Source organism: Panthera pardus, unplaced genomic scaffold (assembly GCF_024362965.1).
Source record: "Panthera pardus isolate Hobbes unplaced genomic scaffold, ASM2436296v1 HiC_scaffold_12, whole genome shotgun sequence".
Classification (NCBI taxonomy): Eukaryota; Metazoa; Chordata; class Mammalia; order Carnivora; family Felidae; genus Panthera; species Panthera pardus.
Window position 1 is genome coordinate 95,415,162 of NW_026526677.1, and position 23,030 is coordinate 95,438,191.

Here is a 23,030-nt window from a genome sequence, read left to right on the forward strand (position 1 = left end):
AAATTTTTAAACGTATTGCACGGTGTCATTAACTGTAGGTACAATGCCGTACAGCAATCTCTAGAATGTATCCATCTTGCCTGATTGAAACTATAGCCACTGGACAGAGGCTCCTCGTTTCCCACTCTCCCTGGTCCCTGCAACCACCATTCGACTCCTTGTTTCTATGGATTTGACTATTTATTTATTTATTTATTTATTTATTTATTTATTTATGAGAGAGAGAGAGAGAGAGAGCGCGCGCACCTAAGTGGGGCAGGGGCAGAGAGAGAGAGAGAGAGAGAGAGAGAGAGAATCCTAAGCAGGCTCTATGCTGTCAGCCCAGAGCCCGATGCGGGGCTCAAGCTCACAAACCATGAGATCATGACCTGAGCCAAAATCAAGAGTCAGATGCTTAACTGACTCAGCCACCCAGGCACCCCTGGGTTTGACTATTTTCGATACTTCACATAAGCGGAATCATGTAGTATTTGTCCTTCTGTGTCTAGTCTATTTCACTTACATGTCCTTTAGGGTCCTTCATGTTGTTGCATATGGCAGGATTCTATCTAATATCTATCTATCTGTCTATGTATGTATGTATGTATGTATGTATGTATGTATCTGTCTATCTATCTACCTACCTATCCATCCATCCATCCATCCATCCATCCATCCATCCATCCACCTATCTTAAAAGTTTTTAATTCCAGTTTAACATACAGTGTTATATTAGTTTCAGGCGTACGATATAGTGACTCACCACTTCCATATATTACTTGGTGCTCATCACAACAGATGCCCTCCTTCCTCCCCATCTCCCCACTCACCTCCTCACTGGGAACCATCAGATTATTCTCTATAACTAAGAGTCCGTTTCTTGGTTTGTGTCTCTCTCATTTTTCCCCTTTGCTTGTTTGTTTTATTTCTTAAATTCCACGTATGAGTGAAATCATATGGTATTTGTCCTTCTCTGACTTGATTTCCCTTAACATTATACTGTCCAGCTCCATCCGTGTTGATGCAAATGGCCGAGATTTCATTCTTTCTTATGGCTGAATAATATTCCGTTGTTTATATATACCACATCTTCATTTTCCATTCATCAATCGATGCACACTTAGGCTGCTTCTGTATCTTGGCTATTATAAATACTGCTGCTATTAACATAGGGGAGCATATATCCCTTTGGAATTAGTGTTCTTGTATTCTTTGGGTAAATATCCAGTAATGCCATTGCCGGATTGCAGGCTAGTTCTATTTTTCACTTGTTGAGGCAGGATTTATAAAAGCCACTGTCCTAAGATCCATTAGGGAAGCCCTACTTCATTCCAGAGGAGGAGGTCTCACTTCTGGCTCCTTCCTTAGTCCTGTGATCTTTCTGTCACTCTGTGCTTTAGCCAGATGGGCAGAAAAGCTGGAGTCGGCCCAGTGTTGCGTATTCTAGGGAAAGGAAGAGCTTGGGTGCTATGGTTGGCAGTGCATATTGGTGCTTGGTTCATTTTCGATCTTTCCACCAGTGAGAATTGCTGTAGCCCATGGCTTCACTGGTTGACCAGTTACATAAGAGCCTTCCTTGAAGACAAACGTTAGATTTTTCCTGAAGACAGTACCATCCAAACCCACACGGGGAAAAATATTTCCCCCCGGTAGGCAAGGCTCTGCGTTTGTCCTTCTGTTCTTAAACCCTCGTCCCTGTTACGATACCAAAAACATTCGGATTTTTTTTTTTCTGCGTCAGTGGAGAGGCCTGGCAACGTCACAGAAGGATGACACTAGCTTTTAATGGTTCTCTGTCTCTATTTCTCAGGGAACGGCCCTTAAAAGTGCTCTAGCTTCAGAGCCTCACTTGGATGGAGGTGAGTGGCCATGGAGGGTGCTGCCATTCCTCTCCCTTCTCCCTGTTTCAGGAAGAGGTAGAAACGGGGCAGTGGAGCAGGGTCTCCTCAGACAAGGTTTTATTCGGGATTCCCTTTGGGAAGTGTTTTGAGAGAAGCTGGGCTTTAGAAAAAGCCGGAACAGCGTCCGGCTTCCTGCAGCAAAATAAGAATAAATGGTCTCGGATACGGACACGGAGGGACGTGGCTGGAGAACTAGGGGTTGATCTCTAGGGCCTGGTCTACATGAGGGGCTCAGGAGCCCCCTGAGGAAGGACTTACCCCAAGGGAGAAGGGCGGCGGGCTGGCAGACAGAAGTCAACACCATGTCCGCCGGGGTGGAGAGGAGAGGGTGCCACTCAAAGTGTCCTCTCCCTGCCCTTGGATTCTATATCCATGAAGAGAGGGCAGGGGAGGACAGGGCCTGCAGAATAACAATTTTATCAAAGACTCTGAAAATATCCACGGCATAAGTGTCTTGGAGCCCTTGCAAAGACAGTAACCAGGTGAGCAAAGTTTTCTCGTCCTGTCGTGGCATTGACGAACGTGGCATTCAGACGTGGTTCTGAACGAAGAACCTTCGTTCAGAACCTTCCGCCAACTGTCAAGCCAGGGGTCGTTCCATCACCCCATGCTGCCTCTTAAAACCACCCTTAAACCTCAGGTCCTTTTTATTTTCCTCATCGGGGGGACATGTGTGGAAGGGGAAGGCTTTTCTTCCTTAAGCCCTTTGTCCTTCTGCCATACATGCTCCCAGGCTCTTCCCTTTGCGGCCTGGACAGTAGTCTTGTGGTAGTCATGCGTAGGCCCCTGGAGATCTTTACAGAGCAGCATGACTTCTCCGGGGCTGCGGCTGCTCAATCTTGCACTCCCATCACCACATCCATGTAGGGACTGCTCCTGCCAGTGATGAGTGGCAGGGCTACTAAGGCAGATCTCTTCCTGAAAGGCCTAGAATTCTTGCATCTTCTGACTTTGGCTCAAGGCCTCCCAGTTGGTCTTCTGGAAACATCCATTAACCGCGTGGCAATTTAGGGGGCGCCTGGGTGGCTCCGTAGGCTAAGCGTCCGACTTGGGCTCAGGTCACGATCTCGTAGTTCATGGGTTCAAGCCCCATGTCGGGCTCCATGCTGACCGCCCTGAACCCGCTTCCGATCCTCTGTCTCCCTCTCTTTCTGGCCCTACCCACTTGCCCTCGTGCTCTCTCTCAAAAATAAATAAATAAACATTTATGTAAAAAAAAACCACACGACTGCCTCACAATTTAGGATGCTTCTACCCAACCTTTTCTCCCACTCTTTTCCTTCAATCATGGTCTGACAGTGTTCCCAGCCTCCTCCGGCTCCAACCCTATTTCCGTCACGAGTTTGGACTAACACAGTTCTATTCTACCTGGACCTGAGATCATTAGCTTAGGTCAGCTATGATTCTCGGACCATAGACTGAATCTCCATTGTTCCTCTCTCTGGACCCAAGGCCTCCGATGACAAATAATCTCTTGGGGAGAGGACACAACCTCTACCGATAGCGATTCTTACCTTGTAGGTGTGTCAGGAGTGTATGTTGAGATGGTAATTTCATTTTTGTCAGAAATGTTGACTGTCTTCATTCTAAGCAGGGAGACAGGCCCTCCATACTCGTCTGCCTGAAGAGAGGTGGGTGTTGTAGAATCGGCTTTTTGAGGCTGCTTGAGAACATCCTCTCATCCTGTCCTTTGGGAAAATCTTAACCCATTATGCTAGGCGTCTCTGGGGGAGAGAAGCAATATTTTGGAGAAGGGAGAACAGGAAAGAGATTTCGCAAGCTCAAGGAGGGAAAGTGGTCCATGGGTTTTGCTAGAGTGGGGACATGAGATTTGGCTTATTTAGGGCGCAGCTGTAAAGAACTCAGAGTGGAGTAGGGATGGCTCTGTGAGCTCTGAGAGGCACTAGGGTTCCAAGATGGTCCAAGATGGTCCTAGTGAGTGGGGGAGGGAAAGAGAGAGAGGGAGACACGGAATCCCAAGCAGGCTCCAGGCTCCGAGCTGTCAGCACAGACCCCGATGCGGGGCTTGAACCCACGAACCGCGAGATCATGACGTGAGCTGAAGTCGGACGCTTCACCGACTGAGCCACCCAGACGCCCCCTACACCTTTTTTGACATAAACAGTTGCATCGTCTTTTTTCTGTACTTTCCCCCCTTAATATTACATCTTCAAAATCTCTCCATGGCCATGCTATAGGCCCACCTTATTCTTTTAAAAAGTTAGATAGTATTTTATTATATTGCTGTATCAGCTTGTATATGTGTTTCCAGATTTTTACACTAACTAAAGATTCTGCAGTTAATATTCTTCTACCCACATATCTGGGCACACATATATCTGAGGGGTCACTCCTAGAAGTGAAATTGCTAGATCAGGGATATATGTCTTTTAAATTTTGATAGATATTGCTAATTTCTTTCCAAACAAACTATATCAAATTACACCCTCAGCAACAATGTGGAAATGCTCATACCTTTGCCAATAGATGTTAGCCAGTTTTTTAAAAATCTTTGCCAATCTGAAAAATAAAACATGAAATCTCATAGCTTTACTTTGCATTTATTTGAAAAGGTAATAATAACAATACAAACAACGGTAGCAGTTAAATAAGCACTTTCTGAATACTGTGTATACATTTAAACATCTTTTTAAATACTTAAAAGGCATTTGTACTTATTTTTCAAATCGTATTCTTGTCATCTGTCCATTTTCTATTAAAGAAATTGGACTTTGTATAGAATGTGAATTGAAAATACTTTTCCCCCAGCTATCATTTGTTTTTCAACTTTATGGCACTTTTAAAATGTAGATTTTACATTTATTTATCTATTACTTTAAAATGTTTTACTTTAAAAAAGGCAAGGACTGCTGGTTTCTGGTTCTGCATGTACAAGTCAAAAGCTCAACAGACTGAAAAATCAACAACTTTTCTGGGATCTGTAAGAGAGCTGATGACACAGGGCAAACCACAACCCCCAAGTTGGTAGAGACAGTCGGATGAATACAGAGAGTCACAGCTTCCCAGGGTGGAGACTCGTGAGTGGAAACCATCTTAGAAACCAGTGCGGGGGTAAGAGAACCTGAGCTGTTATTGACAAATCGTTGGAGGTTCTGTGTGGGCAAGTCTGAGAATGAAAACTTCAGGGAGACCCAGTCATAGGGGGACCCCCACAATATTGTGAGATTTTCCTCCAAGAGCTTGACCAGGTTCCTGCAGTAAATTTTGGAGAAAAATCCTTAAGTGCTTCTTGCAGGGAGAGGGGGAAAAGAACTATTCTGAGGGGCGCCTGGGTGGCTCAGTCGGTTGAGCTTCTGACTTCGGCACAGGTCATGATCTCGCGGTCCGTGAGTTCGAGCCCCGCATTGGGCTCTGTGCTGACAGCGCAGAGCCTGGAGCCTGCTTCAGATTCTGTGTCTCCCCGTCTCTCTACCCCTCCCCAACTCAGGCTCTGTCTCTCTCTCTCTCTCTCTCAAAAATGAATAAACGTTAAAAAAAATTTTTTTAAAGAAAGTAAGGGTGGCTCTATTTCAGACAGAGCAACTTCAAAATAAGGAAAGTTATCAGGGATTTTAAAAAAGGCATTACAAATGATAAAGGGGTCACATCTTAAAAAAATTTTTTTTAATGTGTATTTATTTTTGAGAGAGAGAGAGTGCACATGAGCATGCTTGAGAGGGGAGGGGCAGGGAGAAAGGGGGGCAGAGGGTCTGAGCCACGCTCTGTGCTGACATCAGACAGCCCGACGTGGGGCTTGAACTCATGAACTGCAAGATCATGATCTGAGCCGAAGTTGGACCATAACCGACTGAGCCACCCAGACTCCCCAAGGCATCAGATCTTTACTGTGTATGTGCCTAGTAACAGAGCATCAAGCTACATGAAGCAAAAACTGATAGAACTACAAGAAGGAATAGATGAATTCACTGTCACAGTGACTCATGGGACTTCACATGGGATGACGCAGGGGACTTCAACACCCCCCCCCCCAGAAGTGGACAGATCCAGCAGGCAGAAGACAAGTAAGGACAGAGTTGAAATCAACAATACAGGTCAATCATCTGGATACAATTGACGTTTGTAGACTACTTCACCCAACAACAGCAAATCACATTCTTCTTAAGCTCGCATGTGACATTCACCGAGATAGAACGCATTCTGGGCCATGAAACAGAACTTAACAAATTTAAAATAGAAATCATGCAGCGTCTGCTCTCAGACCATAATGGGTTTAAACCCATTATGTCAGTACCAGAAAGGCAACTGGAAAAATCTCAAAATATGTGAACATTATACAGCACCCTTCTAAATAATACATGGGTCAAAGAAGAACTTTCCAAAGAAATTGAAATAGACGTTTACATCAAAATTTGTGAGACGCAACAAAAGCAGTGCTTATAGGGAAATGTATAGCATTGACTACATTTATTAGAAGAGAAGATCTAAAATCAATAAGTTTGCACCTTGGGAAACTGGACAAGGAAGAGCAAATTAAATCCAAAGTAGGCAGAAGAAAAGAAATGATAAGAACTAAAGCAAAAGTTAATGAAATTGAAAACAGGAAATCAGTAGAGAAAATCAATGACACTAAAAACTGGTCCCTTGAAGATATCAATAAAATCAACAAGCCCCTAGCCAGACTGTCTAAGAAAGAAAGAGAACATAGATTGCTGAGATTAGGAATGACAGAGGAGACAGCACTACAGAGACCACGGACACTAAAAGGATAATAAAGGAATGCTATGAACAACCACATGCCCGCAAATTTGAAAATCTAGATGAAATGGACCAATTCTTCGAAAGACACAGGTACCAAAACCCACAGAAGAAGAGACAGACGAACTGAATAGGCCCATATGCATTCAAGAAATTGAGCCAATAATTAATAATCTCCCCAAACAGTACGCACCGGGTTCAGACAGGTTCACTTATGAATTCTTCCACACATTTAAGGAAGAAATTACACCAAGTCTCTAGTTTCTTTCCGAGGATGGAAGCTGAACTCTTCTCACCCGAATACCAAACCAGACAAAGACTTTAGAAGAAAACTACAGACCGGTATCTCTCATGAACACAGTTGTAAAAATCCTCCATAAAATATTAGCAAGTCAAAACCTACAATGTGGAAAAAAGATTATACACCAAGACCAGATGGGGTTTATCCCAGGTATGCAAAGCTGGCACGATATTAAAAAATCAGTTAATGTACTCCATCACATCCACAGGCTCCAAAAGAAAAAACACACGATCATATCAACAGATACAGAAAAAAGCATTTGACAAAACCCAAGACCCATTCATGATAAAAGCTGTCAGGAAACGAGGAATAGAGGGGGACTTCCTCAACTCGATAAAGAATATCTAAAGAATATCTAGCCACGTGGGTGGCTTAGTCGGTTCAGTGGCCGACTCTCCATTTCGGCTCAGGTCACGATCTCGCTGTTCCTGAGCTCTGTGCTGACAGCGCGGGGCCTGCTTGGGATTCTGTCTTCCTCTCTCTCTGCTTTCCCTCCCCTGCTCGGTGTCTATCGCCATCTCCAAAAATAAATAAAAAATAAACCTCAAAAAAAAGAATATCTGCAAAAAACTATAGCTATCATACTTCACAGTAAGAAACCTGGAGCTTTCCCATGAAGGTCAAGTACAAGGCAAGGACGTCCCCTCTCGCTACTTCCTGTTCTCATACTGCAGACTATCTCACAACCCAGGACCTGCAGGGACGCCCAGGGAGCTGGCGACAGGAAGCACACAGTATTTTTACATTTATTTTGCCATAAAGCTTCCCTCTGGTCCCCGCCAAGAGTGACTCACATGTTCTGTTAGCAGTTGTACTCAGAGTGTATTTGGTAGGTTTTTTGGGAATGTCATTTCTCAAGTAAATCATTCTCCTTGTGTGTCACACCATCATCTGCCCGTCATAGGTTGGAATTTTTTTTTTAAATGTCGCTCAACACAGTTTGAGGGACACTGCTCTGTAGTGCGCCCTGTGAAAGGCCACTTGTATACGGCACCCACCTCTGGCATTTCCTCTGATGCCTCTACTGCCACTGAAATTCCTTTTTTTGTAAAACTGTGGGAGAGTTAACCCCCCCACGGGGTGATCTCCGACCAATGGGAGACCGGAGGTTGGTGGAAGCTGGGCAGACTGGTTCCCTCACTGTCTTCTCTAGACAGCCTTCCTGGACGTATGCCGCATGCCAAGTAAACACCCCCTCAAAGATCTGCTCTGCCCCTTTGTGGCGGTCATGAACAGTAGCCAGCATGCTGATACATTGCCTTAAACCTTTCCTTGTCTCATTTTCCTTTTACCACAATTTTCCTGCCCTATATTTGTGTCTCACAAAGCATCAGGCTCTGGTTTCTAGAAGACCCCTCACTAAACACTGCTATGGATAGGTCATAGTGACCAAGCAGCTTTCAGAATGATTTTCTCATATGTAAATAAACCTAGAGAGAGAGGACCCTATATCTGTATGAAGTTATTTTTTTTTTTTTAGAGAGAGAGAGAGAGAGAGAGAGCGAGCACCAGGTGGGGAGAGGGGCAGAGGGCAAGAGAGAATCTTAAGCAGGCTCCATACTCAGCATGGAGCCCGACGTGGGGCTTGATCTCATGACCATGAGATCATGACCGGAGCTGAAATCAAGAGTCAATGCTTAACCAACTGAGCCACCCAGGTGCCCCATCTTTTTTTTGGTTGTTTTTAAGTTCAGCGCAGGGCTTGAAGTCACGACCCTGAGATCAAGACCTGAGCTGATTCCAAGAGTCAGACACTTAACCAACTGAGCCACCCAGGTGCCCCAAGACCATAGATCTTTATACATACATCCTTATATGTGTATATAAAGATATATATCTTGAGAATATATAATCCGAATTCTAAGCACCATGGTAGGACTTTTGAGGACTGTTGACCCTCATTCATTCATTCGTCATGTTTTGAGGGCCTGCCATATGCTGGGTTTGACAGAAGCTGATAGGCGTCGGAATAAAACCTGACCCATGTGCTGAAGGAGACCACTGTGTCCTTCAGGATGCAGGCAAGCCCAAGGCGGAAACACTGCTGGGAAGTAAGTGTGGTACAAAGACACACGTGTGTGAGGGGGCAACCGACGGGCTCCAGACTCCACAGGATGGGATGATGGTCAGAGGGCACCTCTCGGAGCTGCATTGTAAATGATTTCAAGTAAGCTGCGGGGGGCGGGGTGCCACGGAAAATGGGCGCACTCCAGGCAAAGGGGCATCCGGGTACAGAAGTGCGGGAAGTGGGCCAGGTCCTGGCACATTCAGGCAGGAACCCGAGAGTCATTTGGTGCGACTGGCGCTCGGGTAGGAGGTGGCGAGGGGCAGAGGCGTGGAGGGCTGAGGCTGAATGAAATCCAGCCAGTCAGCCAGCCGGCGTGCAGGTCAAGAAAGGCCCCGAGAGCCTGCCCGGGAAGCCTGAAAATTTCTTCTGAAGGCGATGGGGACAACGGATGGATATTAAGGAAGGGCTGGTGTCAAGAGTTTTAAAATGCATGTTCAAAGTCTAGGACCCTGTTGTGACTTTGCAAAATTAGTATTTGTTACGTGGAGTCCCGGGGTCTTGGATGGCGTGCTGCAGTTTGAAAACAGACCACGAGGGAACCTGAGATATTTATCACTCACAGGTCCTGGAAAAAGCGCGCAGCTCGCCTGGAGGGAGGTCGAGGCAGCGTGTAGGCGGAGAGGACGGCAGGACCCGGAAGCGTGCTTTTGTTAAGATCTGTGAAGGGAGTGCTTTGGGGTTCCCGAGCTACGGTGGGACTGGTCAGTTCAAAAAAGCGTGGGCCGTTGGTAAGTTTCAGGGCCACAGGAGGGGAAGGCCCTGGGAGTCTGGGGGGACTTGCTCACCAGGGCCGCTGGGCGGCTCACATCAGAAACTAGCACTTTGGGGGCGCCTGGGTAGCTCTTGATTTTGGTTGGCTCGGGTCATGATCTCACGTTTCAGGAGATCGAGCCCCGCGTTGAGCTCTGTGCTGAATGCGGTGAGCCCGCTTGGGATTCTGTCTCCCTCTCTTTCTCTCTGCCCGTTCCCCACTCATTCCCTCTCTCTCTTTCAAAATAAATCAACTTAAAAAAAAGAAAAACAACGATACCACCTCACACCTGCTTGTATTCCTGAGGGCTGCTGTCTAGGACATCCGCTTGCGTGAGGGACTAGTGTCAAAGGCCCCACAGGCCACTGGGCCAAACAAAACGGATGCTGAGGCAGCACCATCACTGAGGACTTCAGCTCAACTCTTTATTTTTTTTAATGTTTATTTTTTTGAGAGACAGAGAAAGAGAGACAGAGCATGAGCAGGGGAGGGGCAGAGAGAGAGGGAGACACAGAATCCGAAGCAGGCTCCAGGCTCCGAGCTGTCAGCACAGGGCCTGAGCGGGGCTCGAACTCACGAGCTGTGAGACCATGACCCGAGTCGAAGTCAGACGCTCAACCGACCGAGCCACCCAGACGCCCCGGCAGAAGCTCAACTCTTGACAGATGCTCGTCCTTGCAAAACATGAAGTGTAATTCTCCTCTTCGTGAACGTGGACCCAGCTTAGTGACTCACTTGTATTGAGGAGAAAGCGGTGGAAAGGACACCAAATGACTTTTGAGGCTCGGTTGGAAGAGACAAGACTGCTTCCAACAGCTGTCTCCGAGGCTCTTGACTTTGGAGCCCCGCGCTGCCCCGCAGCTGGCACACGGGAGGGCCCACAAGCAGAGACCGTGTGAAAACGGAGAGGGCTGCTCAGGGAGCGCCAGCCGCTGGGATCTTCCCAGTCAGGGGAGTCAGCAAGGCTTCAGGTGATGTCCTGGCCCCAGCTGTGGTCCGACTGCAACCCTGGCGGGACCCCGGTGACATCCGTGGAGCTGAACCCAGTGCAACTCCAGGACCACGAGCGATAATCATGGGTCATCGATACCATTTTTAGCCACTCTGTTACGTTGTTTACTGCCTGGGAGAGAGGCAGAGAAGAGGACAGCCATGTGGGAGAGAAATGCTGAGCCAAGAGATGCCAGAAATGACCTGTGGGGGCTCCAGGGAGTCCTCCCAAGACTGCAGGAATGCCTGCTCTGTGCCGTATCTACGGGGTCACTGAAAATCTATTTTGACCCAAGAAAAATCAGCCACTGGCGGCCCCAGGGTCCAGATCAGCTTGGCAAGTCGGGATGGATTGTAGTTTTGTGACTGGCCCCACCTGCTCTCCTGGAACCTCCAGTTTAGAAATTGGGTCTCGTCCTGATAGCTCAGGGCTCGTCCGCATCGCTGAAAATGGGGAATTATCCCCGATCGGCAGGTGCCTTGGCCCAGGCTTTGTGTGTGTGTGTCTCTTTCAGCCTCCCTCTTTCCCTCTGGCCGTGGGTGCCTTTTATAGAAGCTGTAGCCCCAGGTGGTGGCCACAGCTTCTCCAGCTGCCCTTTCCTGCTAGTGAGCCTGGCTCTGGCCCCCTCCCCTGCTGTTTGCCCACAGGGCTTGGACACCCTCTGTCCCTTCCCAAACTAGGAACAGTACTGGTCTTGTGCACAGTAGCACTCCGTAAACATTCATTAAATGAATAAATAAATCATGTTTTTGATAGCAGCTATGTCTGTTTTGGCCTTAAGAATAATTTTGTTGTTGTTGCGCCCGACTCGTGGTTTTGGCTCCGGTCGTGATCTCGTGGTTCCTGAGATCGAGCCCCGTGTCAGGCTCTGAGCTGACGGCTTGAAGCCTGCTTAGGATTCTCTATCCCGCACTCTCTGCCCCTCCCCCATTCACACGGGCACTCTCCTGCCCCCCCACCCCCGTCAAAATAAACAAACACTTTAAAAACAAGAATTGTTTTTTGTTGTTAAGCTTGGAAAACAAAAGGACATTTGAAGATGCACGCATCTTGACAACAGGTTGAATTCTATCCACTGAAGTACAATCGCTTATTCTTTGCTGACACTTGATAAGTTAACTGTTACTTAACAGTTAAGGGGAGGGGATGATGAGCTTACCGTAGTAAGACGAGGACACGGAGACTCAGGAAAACTTCTCATGATGCATTAGTCTGATTGAAATGCATACTGAAAGTTGTAAGATCATAGGAGTTGTAAAGAAACATAGATCGGGGGCATCCGGGTGGCTCAGTTGCTTAAGCATCCGACTCTTGGTTTCGGCTCAGGTCATGATCTCACGGTTCGTGAGTTTGAGACCTGAGTCCGGCTCTGTGCTGACAGCACAGAGTCTGCTTGGGATTCTCTCTCTCTCTCTCTCTCTCTCTCTCTGCCCCTCCCCTGCTTGTTCTCTCTCTCAAAAAAAAAAAAAAAAAAAAAAAGGAAAACAAAAAGAAACATCACTTAGAACAAACTATGACTAATGGGTGCTTACCCGACCATTTGAGTACTTTTGGTGATGCAGAGCTAATTATCCTCTAAGTTAACTCATAAACATTAGGAACATTTTGGGGGCTGGGCAAAAAGAAACCACCCCAAAAATATGTCCACCCATTGGCTTGCAAATTAATCCACTTCTGTGTGATGTCAAATATATGCCCTTGAGTTTTCCATTTTGGGTGAAATGCCCCCAGTTTCTTTGGCAGTATTGAGTAATGATTTAGAGCAGGGTGCCTGCAATTAGGCTTAGGGCCAATAATTTATTTAGCCCGGCGGCTGGCAATCTTCTCCTAAGAAGGGTCAGAGTAGTAACCACTTTAGACTCTGCTGGCCGTACAATCTCTGTTGCAATGACTTAGCCCTGCAATTGTAGCATGAAAGGAGCCACAGGCAACACGGCTGTGTTCCAATAAAACTTTATTAACAAGAACAGGGGCAGGCTGGCATTTGGGCAGTAGTGTATTGATGTAGCCTGATTTAGCCATTTCTCTCATGTTTTCTAGGCCCTCCTATGTTTGATCAACTCCCTTGTCCCTCTACCCGCTCTTAAAATGTGGCCTCCGGATTTAAGGAGGACGCTCGCGATGAGGGTGGTCAACACACAGTCCAACAGGCTTCTTGCTTTTCCTGTGAACATCGATACAGGAAGACAGCACCGCGCTGTGGGTTAATGCACAAGTACCACCTCCGCCACGTGCTAGCTGTGTGCCCTTGAGCTGTTCTTCATCTTGTTCTGAACCTTGGCTTCTGCATCCTTAAAATCAAGAGTCCTACCTACCCCGCAGAATCGCTCTGAAGAACTGGCATAAAGCACGTAATGTCCATAGCATAGTGCCGGGCGCTTAGAAAGCAGCTAAATGTATTAGCTGTTATCAAGGCTGGTGCGCCGTTAAATTCTGTTGTGACTGAGCGTTCTCAGCCCAGACTGAAGGAAGGAGCAGGAAAATTCCACTCTGTTTAAAATTAGGTTACGGCAGTCAGCTTCTGCCCCGTTCACTCTGCTGCTCATTCCACCCTCTGCGCTGCCACCTGTTACCCAATTAACACCCTATTATGCTGAACACCTGTGCGGAAGCCATTAGGGGGCTCCTTTCCAGCACTCTCCCTGCCACCTCGCTAACCCAGACCCCCTGCATCCACCATCAGGGCTCATAGGTGTTCGCTTGCAGGAAGGCTTTAGGGCTTGCTGAGCTTTCCCCAGGACGAGAAATTAATGTGGTAATTAATGCAAATGTCTTTGCAGTAGCTACTCTCGTGGGTCCTAATCAGAAGAGATGAGCTTCAACATTTCTTTACCTTTGAAAAAATCTGTGTGTGTGTGTGTGTGTGTGTGTGTGTGTGTGTGTGTGTGTGTGTGAGATTGGGAGTGGGCAGGGCAGGAGCACGTTGGGTGAGGGAAGGAGACAAGGAGAGGAGCCAGTAAGAAACATAGAAAGGACAAGGAGAGGGCGGAGGGAGGAAACCAGCTCCCTAATCTGTACCAGGCAGTGAAAAGCTCAGCGATACCAGCTTTTGAAATCTCTCCCTCTCCCCCATCCCCGCCCCTAAGGTCACACCGCTCCCATAACATGGGGTAACCAGCTACTTCCTAAGGAACGCCCACATACCTCATACAGTGCTGGATACTCTATAGTGGAGGTACTTGTCTTTGTTGACCCACATCTGTATACTGTTGGTGTCCAAGACTTGCACGGACTCCCCCACTTGCCGGTATGCTGGCCAAAGTTTGCCGAACAAGAAGGACTCACACGGTCGTTGTGGAACCTCATGGGTGGAGGGGAGCTCGGAGAAGGGCTTCTTAAGTAGAGTGTGCATGCACACGACTCACCTGGGGCCCTCGTTAAAAGGTAGATTCTGATTCAGTGCCTCTGGGCTGGTAACTGGTAGCGAGCCCCTGGGTGATATCCATGCTGCTGGGCTGCTTCCGGTTTCAGAAGCCCGTAAAGACCAGTATCAGTAGGCCCAGGGCTTGTATGTGTGTTGAGCACTGAGTCCTGAGTCCGACTTCGAACCTTCCCCACTGGTCTATGGTCATTGACTCCGACTATGAACCAGTTTTTGATCTTTGTCTCATCTCAGTGAGTCTACTTTATATCCGACAAATCTGAAACCCCACGCTGAGGGGTAGCTACGTTTCCTTCAGGCGGTAACGGCAATTGTTCTGAATTGAAATTGAACAGGAAATGAAGTCAAAAGACCGGAACTGGGTCCACAGAGACTCTGATATTAACTAGCAAAGCTAGACCCTTCCTGGACCTCAATTTTATCATCTGTAAAACAGGACAACATACTACATCACCTATCTTGAAGGCTTACAGACCAAGAGAACAATCCCTAAAACCATGAATGGAGATACTATATGGGAGAGAGCCCTACAAATAGTGTTATTTTGAGGCAAAATGCATGGATGCCTCATGTCTGCAGAATTAAACCAGAGAACAAGAATTCACGTAGTGGTCTTTGCAAGTCAAGGATGAGGACAGAGTCTGGGCATCCCGTACAAGTCCAGAAGATTTATGCCAACCCAGATCTAACTATCTCTGATCTAACTATCTGGGACTATAGTCTGACAAGAAAGATGTAGTTATGGGGACCCTGGGACAGAACAATTAACATTAAGATATGTCTTGGAAAATCTGAACTTTTGATTTCTCTGTAACCACACCACCTCTGCTCATGCATACCTTTCCCTGACATCAGATGAGGCGTATAATTCCCACAACTTTTGATGTTTATTTATTTTTGACAGAGAGAGAGAGAGACAGAGAGAGAGAGAGAGAGACAGAGCATGAGTGGGGGAGGGGCAGAGAGAGAGGGAGACCCAGAATTCAAAGCAGGCTCCAGGCTCTGAGCTGTCAGCACAGAGCCCGGCGCGGGGCCTGAACTCACGGACTACAAGATCATGACCTGAGCCCAAGTCGGAAGCTCAGCCGACTGAGCCACCCAGGCACCCCTAATTCCCACAACTTTTGAATCTACTCCAAGAAACTCAGTCAAGGTTATGGAACTCTAGGGAACTGCAAATTTCTGAGGCTGCCTGGCTCCGCGTGGCTGTTCTGTGAGTCAGATCATGGAATCTGTGAATCTGAGAGCTGGAAGGTTCCTTCAAGATGGCCCTGTCCGAGCCCCTCATTTTCCAGATGAGGAGTAGGCATGGCCGGCCAAGACCACACTGCTTGTTGGTGGAGAGCCAGGGCTGGGATTCATGGCTGGGGCCTGAGCAGGGCGCCTTCTTCCACACCAGGTTGTCATTGTTTAGGAACTTAGGAAAACCCAGCAGGAGGGGCTTCCCTCTGGGGGGTGGACTGTGTCAAAGTGAATGGCTTGTTTTCAGGACCACCCAGGCACTCAGGGCAATGCGTCACTTCCTACTGAGAAGTTTGTGGTATTATTATCAGGAAGGCCGATCAATCGATCGATCAATCGGGTGCTCTGGGGAGCGAGGTGAGGATGGGGAAGGTTAATGCAAGGATTTCTGGCAAGGGGCCATCCACAAGCCCACATTGGTTTCTTGTCTGTGGGCAGGGCTGTGGCCATCTCCTCGTCACTGTAAATGTTAGTGGTAGTCGTGAGTTCTTTGTCAGATGGTAATAATGGTGGGAGAATTGTGATGGCCCTTTTTTGTTTTTTAAAGTTTATTTACAGAGAGAGAGAGAGAGAGAGAGAGAGGGAACACGCGAGCAGGGGAGGGGCAGAGAGAGAGGGAGAGAAGGATCCCAAGCAGGCTTCACACTGTCAGCACAGAGCCTGATGCGGGGCTGAAAGTCACCAACCATGAGATCATGACCTGAGCTGAAACCAAGAGTCAATTGACTCAGGCAATTGATGGAGCCACCCAGGCGCCCCAGCACTTTTGACTTTCCTAAGCATTTCTGTAGGATTCCGGCGTTTTTACAGTTCTGGGTCTGCTATGAACTGACTGTATGGCCCTAGGACAGTGATTTCACCTTCCTGAGTTTCAGGTGTATCATTTTTACAGTGTAGACTCGACCTATTGCCAGGATCGTGAATTAAGTCCCCCCTCCTTTGAATAAGACCCGAGAAACAAGCAGGAAACTGATGTATAGCAAAACAAGGACAAGAGAAAGTGTGTTTACAAGGTTTGGCTGACGAATCCGCGTTCTGTTAGCCCCAGGGCTCCAGAACCAAGGTGGCAATGAGCCCAGGGGCCCCTCCCCCGCCCCCATGCTTTTTTTTTTTTTTTCCTGCTGAGCAGCTCAGGGTACTTTTTAGCTTTGTCTTCTTGATTTTATATTCATGCCAGAATGTCAATCTGAATTGGAGGCCACAGAAAGGAGAAAAGGCTCTGTTCTGCGGGACTTTCGCCTGGCTGTGAGCGTTCAAAAGGGACCCCCTCGGCTCTGAATTTCTCAGATTCTGCCATTCAGACAGAAGGTCATGTGTGGTACGGACACCATGTCTCATGCGTGAGGACAGCCACACAGTGAGGTAGCCCCAAAGTTTGCTGCTCATTAGAGTCTCTTCAGGAGCTTTGAGAAATCCTGATTCCCGGTCTGCCCTCCGCCACTCAGTAGATCAGCGTGGCTAGGTCAGAGCCCAGGCATCAGGGTTTGCTAAAGACTCAGGGAGATTTCAACGTGCATCGAGTTTGTGACTCACCAAGATTGGGGGAACACCCAGGTTCAGGAAGCAAAGCGGGACGGGATCCTCGGCCTTGTTTGGATTGATTTTTTTGATTGATTTTTTTTACGGAGGATGATAGAGGAGGGAAAAAGCTGCAAAAGGTACCCGTTGGAGAAACCAGAATGAGGAAGATGGTCAGATGGGAGAAGGTACAAAGGAGGAGGGAGGGAGGGGGAAACAGCAGGAGGGAAAAAGAGGGGGAGGACTCCAAAGGTGTCTGTTGCAAGAAGAACTTGGGATGTGAAGAAGGTGTAGGAGGGTGAGGAGAAGAGCGTCTCTGAGGGACAAGGTACAATGTGGGTGTGGAAACAGCCTGTGCACGGTAGGGATCTCCTGGGGTTATTTGCATGTCTGGGGACTCGTTCTTCGGAACAAATTCAAAGGAGGGAATCCTTTCTCAAACACTTCAGTCCCCCAGAAGGAATTTATACAGCAGGTACAACGTATCCACTTACTGTCAGACAAGTAAGATGTTAAGCTTTCGGTCAGTTTGACTGTGCCCTCCCTGGGGCTGTGTTGTCTAAACCTAGAGAGCAAATGAGGAGGCCGGTGCTCGGAGGCCCATCGGGGTCGGCTCTTCTGATGGAAACCTTAAAGAAGGGGTCGTCAGGTGCTCTGGGGAGAGTACGTGAGGTTGCACAGGCTCTCTTCCCAAATGGTTCAGCATCCGTGAGGATGACGGGCTGTGGAGCCAGGCGGGCAACCCCCTTGAATGGGCTCGTTGGCTCTCTGATGGCTCCCAAGACCCTCTGTTGGAACTGTCCACCTGTCTGTGTCCTCCATGGACCGCACGCCTGTGCAGGGGGCAGGGGGGCAGGGGGACGTTGCCCTTCTTGCTCCCCACGGACCCGGCAGGACCCAGCACGTGCCTGGCGTTCCATAGCCGCTGAATGCCTGTCTGTCGAATGAATGAATCCTGCTTCTTCAGATGATAGCTGAATACGCTGGGTTGGGTTACTCACCCTCTCTGAGCACTAGTGGTCTTTCTCTGAAAAACGAGGATAATAATACATGCCTCAGGGCTGTGTGTGTGTGTGTGTGTGTGTGTGTGTGTGGCAATTCGATGCACTTCACAAAAAGTGCCTTTCGCGAGTGTGGCCTCGAGCAGGTCTCGTGTGGATCTTTGTCCCGGTTCTTGTCCCACTAGTAGCCATGGAATTTCTCCGCAACCCCATTCCCTGCAAACCCACAAGTTCGCACGGGCCCTACTTCTACTGGGATTCCGAACATTTCCCTTTTAATCTGAATCACAGTGCACATGTGGACCGAGCTTGTGTATGAGTTTTCCAAACATAGAAACATGGTACAGAAGGTCAGTGTTCTACCGTGGTCTGTACGATGTTGTCACGTGCCAATGCTGGTAAGTGTTTTATGTTCTTTAGGTGCCCATTCATGTTTCAGTTTTCAAGTGCTAACACTGTCCATCCAAAAGAACCAACTCAGAAAAAGGTTTTTATGTCAGTGTAGGGCCGTGGGAGACTGGTTTGTGGACACTGTGACATATTTACATTCGAGGAGGGCCATTGGGCTCATTGCCACCTTGGTTCTGGAGCTCTGGCCAACAGAACATGGATTCGTCAGCCAAACCTTGCAAACGCACTCTCTCTTGTTCTTGTCTTGCTATACATCAATTTCCTGCTTGTTTCTAGGGTCTGATTAAAATTTTTTTTGCATTTATTTATTATTGAAAGAGAGAGACAGAGCGTGAGCAGGGGAGGGGCGGAGAGAGAGGGAGACACAGAATCTGAAGCAGGCTCCAGGCGCTGAGCTGTCAGCACAGAGCCCGATGCTGGGCTCGAACCCACGGACCGTCAGATCATGACCTGAGCCGAAGTCGGCCGCTTAACCGACGGAGCCACCCAGGCGCCCCTCTAGGGTCCGATTTAATCTCATGTTTTCTATCAGGAAATTCACTATTCAGGGCAGACATCTTTAGGGTTCACCTTTCCATCCTAGCTATTCGAAGGAGGAAAATTTCTTTCTCCAACTCTCGGACTTGGTGCCAGAAGATCTGAGCTCTAGCTCTTTCTTTGCACAAGTGGTTACCCCACAAGGGACCTTAGTTCTTTCCTCTGTTAAAGAGAAAGATTGGGCTGGAGTGATTGGTATACATACTGTACTTCAGAAGACCAAGATAGTCTGTAGAACTTTCAGGCGCCTTTCCAGAGAAAAAAGTGGAAGCTCAGTGAGCCCCCCTCTCCTTGTTTCTTCAGGCTAAGCAGTAATCCTTTTTCTGCTTTGCCCAGTAAGTAAGGATTCCTTTTTCTTTCCATATCTCTTTTTGCCTTCTATTCCTTCCTTCCTTTTTTTTTAAATTATGACTTTTAAATAAATTATGAGTTTTAAATAAAGTTTGAAAACACTGGACTAGGAGAATCTTTGCAGTTCTAACATTCTGTGGTTCGGATTACTCCTCATGTTAGCGTTGAATAGTAGTAAAACCCTAAGAGATTTGACAATCCATAGCGTCCTGATAATTCAACAGAGCAGGAAACTTTCACCCTTTCCTTCAGACCCTGTTTGCTACTGAGGTCCTCCAGGAAGAAGGATATAGATGGCTAGATGTTGGCATTATAACTTTTCTATTGTACTTCTTGTATATTACTTATTTCCCCTCCAATGTCATCTCCTCGAAAATAAACAGCTTCGCCTGTAATTACATAGAGGAACTTGGTTTTTTCTTTTTTTTAAAGATGGAATGTAATGGTATCTTCATACACCAAGGGCAAGACAAGACCCCTAGGCTAAGGGGTAACAGGAATCTGTTTCTGCTTCTGTCTTATATAGGCTTGTGTTAGGGTCTGCTAAAACTTGGGACCCCTGTGTCTAGTCCAAATCATAATTCAATTATTTAAATCACAATGAGGACATCAAAATATAGTGTCAAGAAATGCCTCTACATTCTGTGCACCATTCCTGCCCTCTTTCTGCAGGTGGATGTCTTTGATCACCCAAATGGCTCAGGGCCCCAGAATAGGTACAATTTACTTGGTCTTTGAAGGCAGATGACAGATGAGATGGGTGTTATATTTGCAGCCACGTCCCTGCCATTATAACCAGGGTCCACCTGGAAGGAGGGAAGCATTGTGACCCCTTTTATTGGGCTTCTCAGTGCAGAAATTGTAGGATAGTTGTGTTATTCAAACATAAGTCTCTTACATAATTTGAAGCAGATTTTACAGGGTCATCACATCCCAACTTGCTTTTTAAAAACGTCGTTTGGACACTGAGACATTTTTCTTCCCGATTCTTTAACAAAAGCTTCAGAAAACACAGTCGTATAATTTCTGGGCAAAGATGTACTCTTCACAGGAAATTTACAAACATGATATGTTCTTGTCTTTGTTGCAAAGCTACAGCTTCTCTTCTGGGAAGCATTCACAGATCCTTCTAGTACTTTACTTATGAACGATAGACAATTGTTAGAGTCTGTTAACCTGGACTAATTCCCATAAGAATGTACAACTGTCATATGATGATATCGATGAGTCTTCAAGGCTTCCTTCTAGTTGGTTTTTCATGGTAATAGAGGGCATGATCACGTAGGGTGCTGGGTCTTGATTCAACATGACTGGTATCCTTAAAGAAGGTGAAATTTGGTACAGACCTGTGGGTCCAGGGAGGAAAGGCCATGTGAGGACATAGTAAGTAAGAAGACACACATCTGCAAGCCAAGGAGGACGGCTTGGAAGAAACTAACCCCGATGACACTTCGATCTTGGATGCCTGGTCTCCAGAACTCTGAGAAGTCCATTGTTGTTGCTCAAGCCACCCAGTTTGTGGTCTTTTGTCATGGTGGCTCCGGCCGACTGAGACAGTCTCTAACATGTTCTTAGGCTGTTAGATTTTTTAAATTATAAAAATAAAGTGATCACATGGTGAAGTGTTAAAGACTAGATTGAAACGAATTCACCGCGGGATTCATACCTATTCAACAAACTACAGATAAGAAAATGTGACTCATAGGGCTTGCCTGCATTGTAGTGATCAGAGGTGGCCCTGTGGCGGAGTAGAAAATAGCCAGGTCTTGTAGACATTCAGATCCTGGTCAGAATCCTATATCCGCACTTACCACCCGTGTGGTTTTGGGTCAGATGTCTAAACCTTTCCGAATGTTATGCTCTTCGTTTGCGCGTCGGGGGAAAATGGTATTTGTGGGCAAAGGCTCCATGAAAATAAAGATTGTAAAGGCGAAACGTGGAACTCTCTTTCTGGCCGTAGAACGCGCTTAACAACCACTGGACATAGCGGCCATGGCAAAGACAGCATCCTCAACCGATTCTGGCCGATACCTCCTCGCTAGGATATTCATGAAGCTCTTGGTCAGGGGAATGGCTGGGGAATGTCTTGTTTCGATTTTGGCCGAAGTTCTCTCCTCCTTCCCTGCCTTTTTGTGATCATCCTCTGAATTTCCTCTGTGTGCCGCCCAACAGTACCCATCACACGTTTAGCATCAGGTCTGGACACACCAATTGCAAAGGGTCTTGGTTATTTACCCTGGAACTGCTTCAAGTTCACCACCTAGATTTGCATTTCTCTAGACGTTTCTGCTCTTCTCGCATCCCAACCCTCTGAGGATGTGAATTCGGGGGATTTTTAGATTGTTCGACATTTGGCAGGGGAAGAACAACTTCCCGGCTCAATTATTCCTGAGATTTTTTCATCCTACAACGAGAAACTCTTTGCCTCGCCTCTGCTGCCTATATATCCCTCTTAAATATCTGTCCCTCTGAAGCAGCTGGGCTTCAGAAATTTAATTTCTCATTAGTGTCTTGTGGTCTAACTATCTCATGGGCGCATATGTGCAGAGGACACGTGGACGTGAATTGTCTCTCCAGGAGTCAGGGTGGGTTTCTGCTGTCCCTTTCATGCTTGCTGCTAAAGACTCTAGCTATTTGCACACTTACTTCTTCCCTGCTAATAAATCCCTTCTGTCCAAGGCAGAAATGTGCACAGCCTCAGATTAGATCATCACTTTTCCAACCTCTCCTGCAGGTGTTAGTGGCCGGGTAACGCAGATCTGGGCAACAAATTATATAAGTGGAAATCTTTCCTATAAAGTATTTGCTTTCTATGAGGAAAAAGGATAGACATTATTCGTCTCCTTCCCGACTTGAGAATTGCTAGCATGCCTGCAGCTGGTACATTCATCTTGCCGCCCAGAAGCACTGGGCACGAGAGAGAGAGAGAGAGAGAGAGAGAGAGAGAGAGAGAGAGAGAGAAGAGAGAGAGAGAGACAAGGGTCCTAGAGAATTTGACCCTGACATCACTAAGCTCCTGAACCAGTGCTGACAGCTACTCCCCTTCAGATTTTTGTTGTCAAGAAATTGAACCTATGCTTTTATTTAACCATTAAAATACGAGTTTCCTGTTATTTGTAGGTGAATACTTCCTGCACAAGATTCCTCCTCTCTTCTGGCCCCCCAAATGATTTACTAAATCATCAAGAATTTACAAGTTGGATGCAAATGGCATATATATATTATATATATTATAAGTGTAATATATATATATATATATATATATATATATATATAATATATTACCCAATTATGTTTCTTGGAATAGCATTATATTATGAAATGTGGGGCACCTGGGTGGCTCTGTCAGTTAAGCATCCGACTCTTGGTTTTGGCTCAAGTCATGATCTCACAATTCATGAGTCTGAGCTCTGCACCTGCTCCGTGCTGGTAGCGCAGAGCCTGCTTGGGATTTTCTCTCTCCCTCTCTCTCTGCCCCTCTCCTGCTTGCGCACATGATCTCTCTCTCTCTCCCAAAATAAATAAACGTTAAAATATACATATTATGAAATGTTGATAGGTATTCCATAATGCAAGGGTTTGATAGCCGAGTAAGTCTGGAACACTGAGATCAACAAGGTTTAATGGGTTTTCTTGACAAAAAGTCTTCTTTTTCTTCTTCTTTAAAATTAGCACCTCGGGGCGCCTTTGGGGGCTCAGTCTTGGTTGAGCATCCGACTTCATCTCAGGTCATGATCTCACTGTCCGTGAGTTGGAGCCCCACGTCGGGCTCTGGGCTGACAGCTCAGAGCCTGGAGCCTGCTTCGGATTCTGTCTCCCTCTCTCTCTGCCCCTCTCCCACTCGTGCGCTGTCTCTCTTTCTCTCTCCCCCAAATAAATAA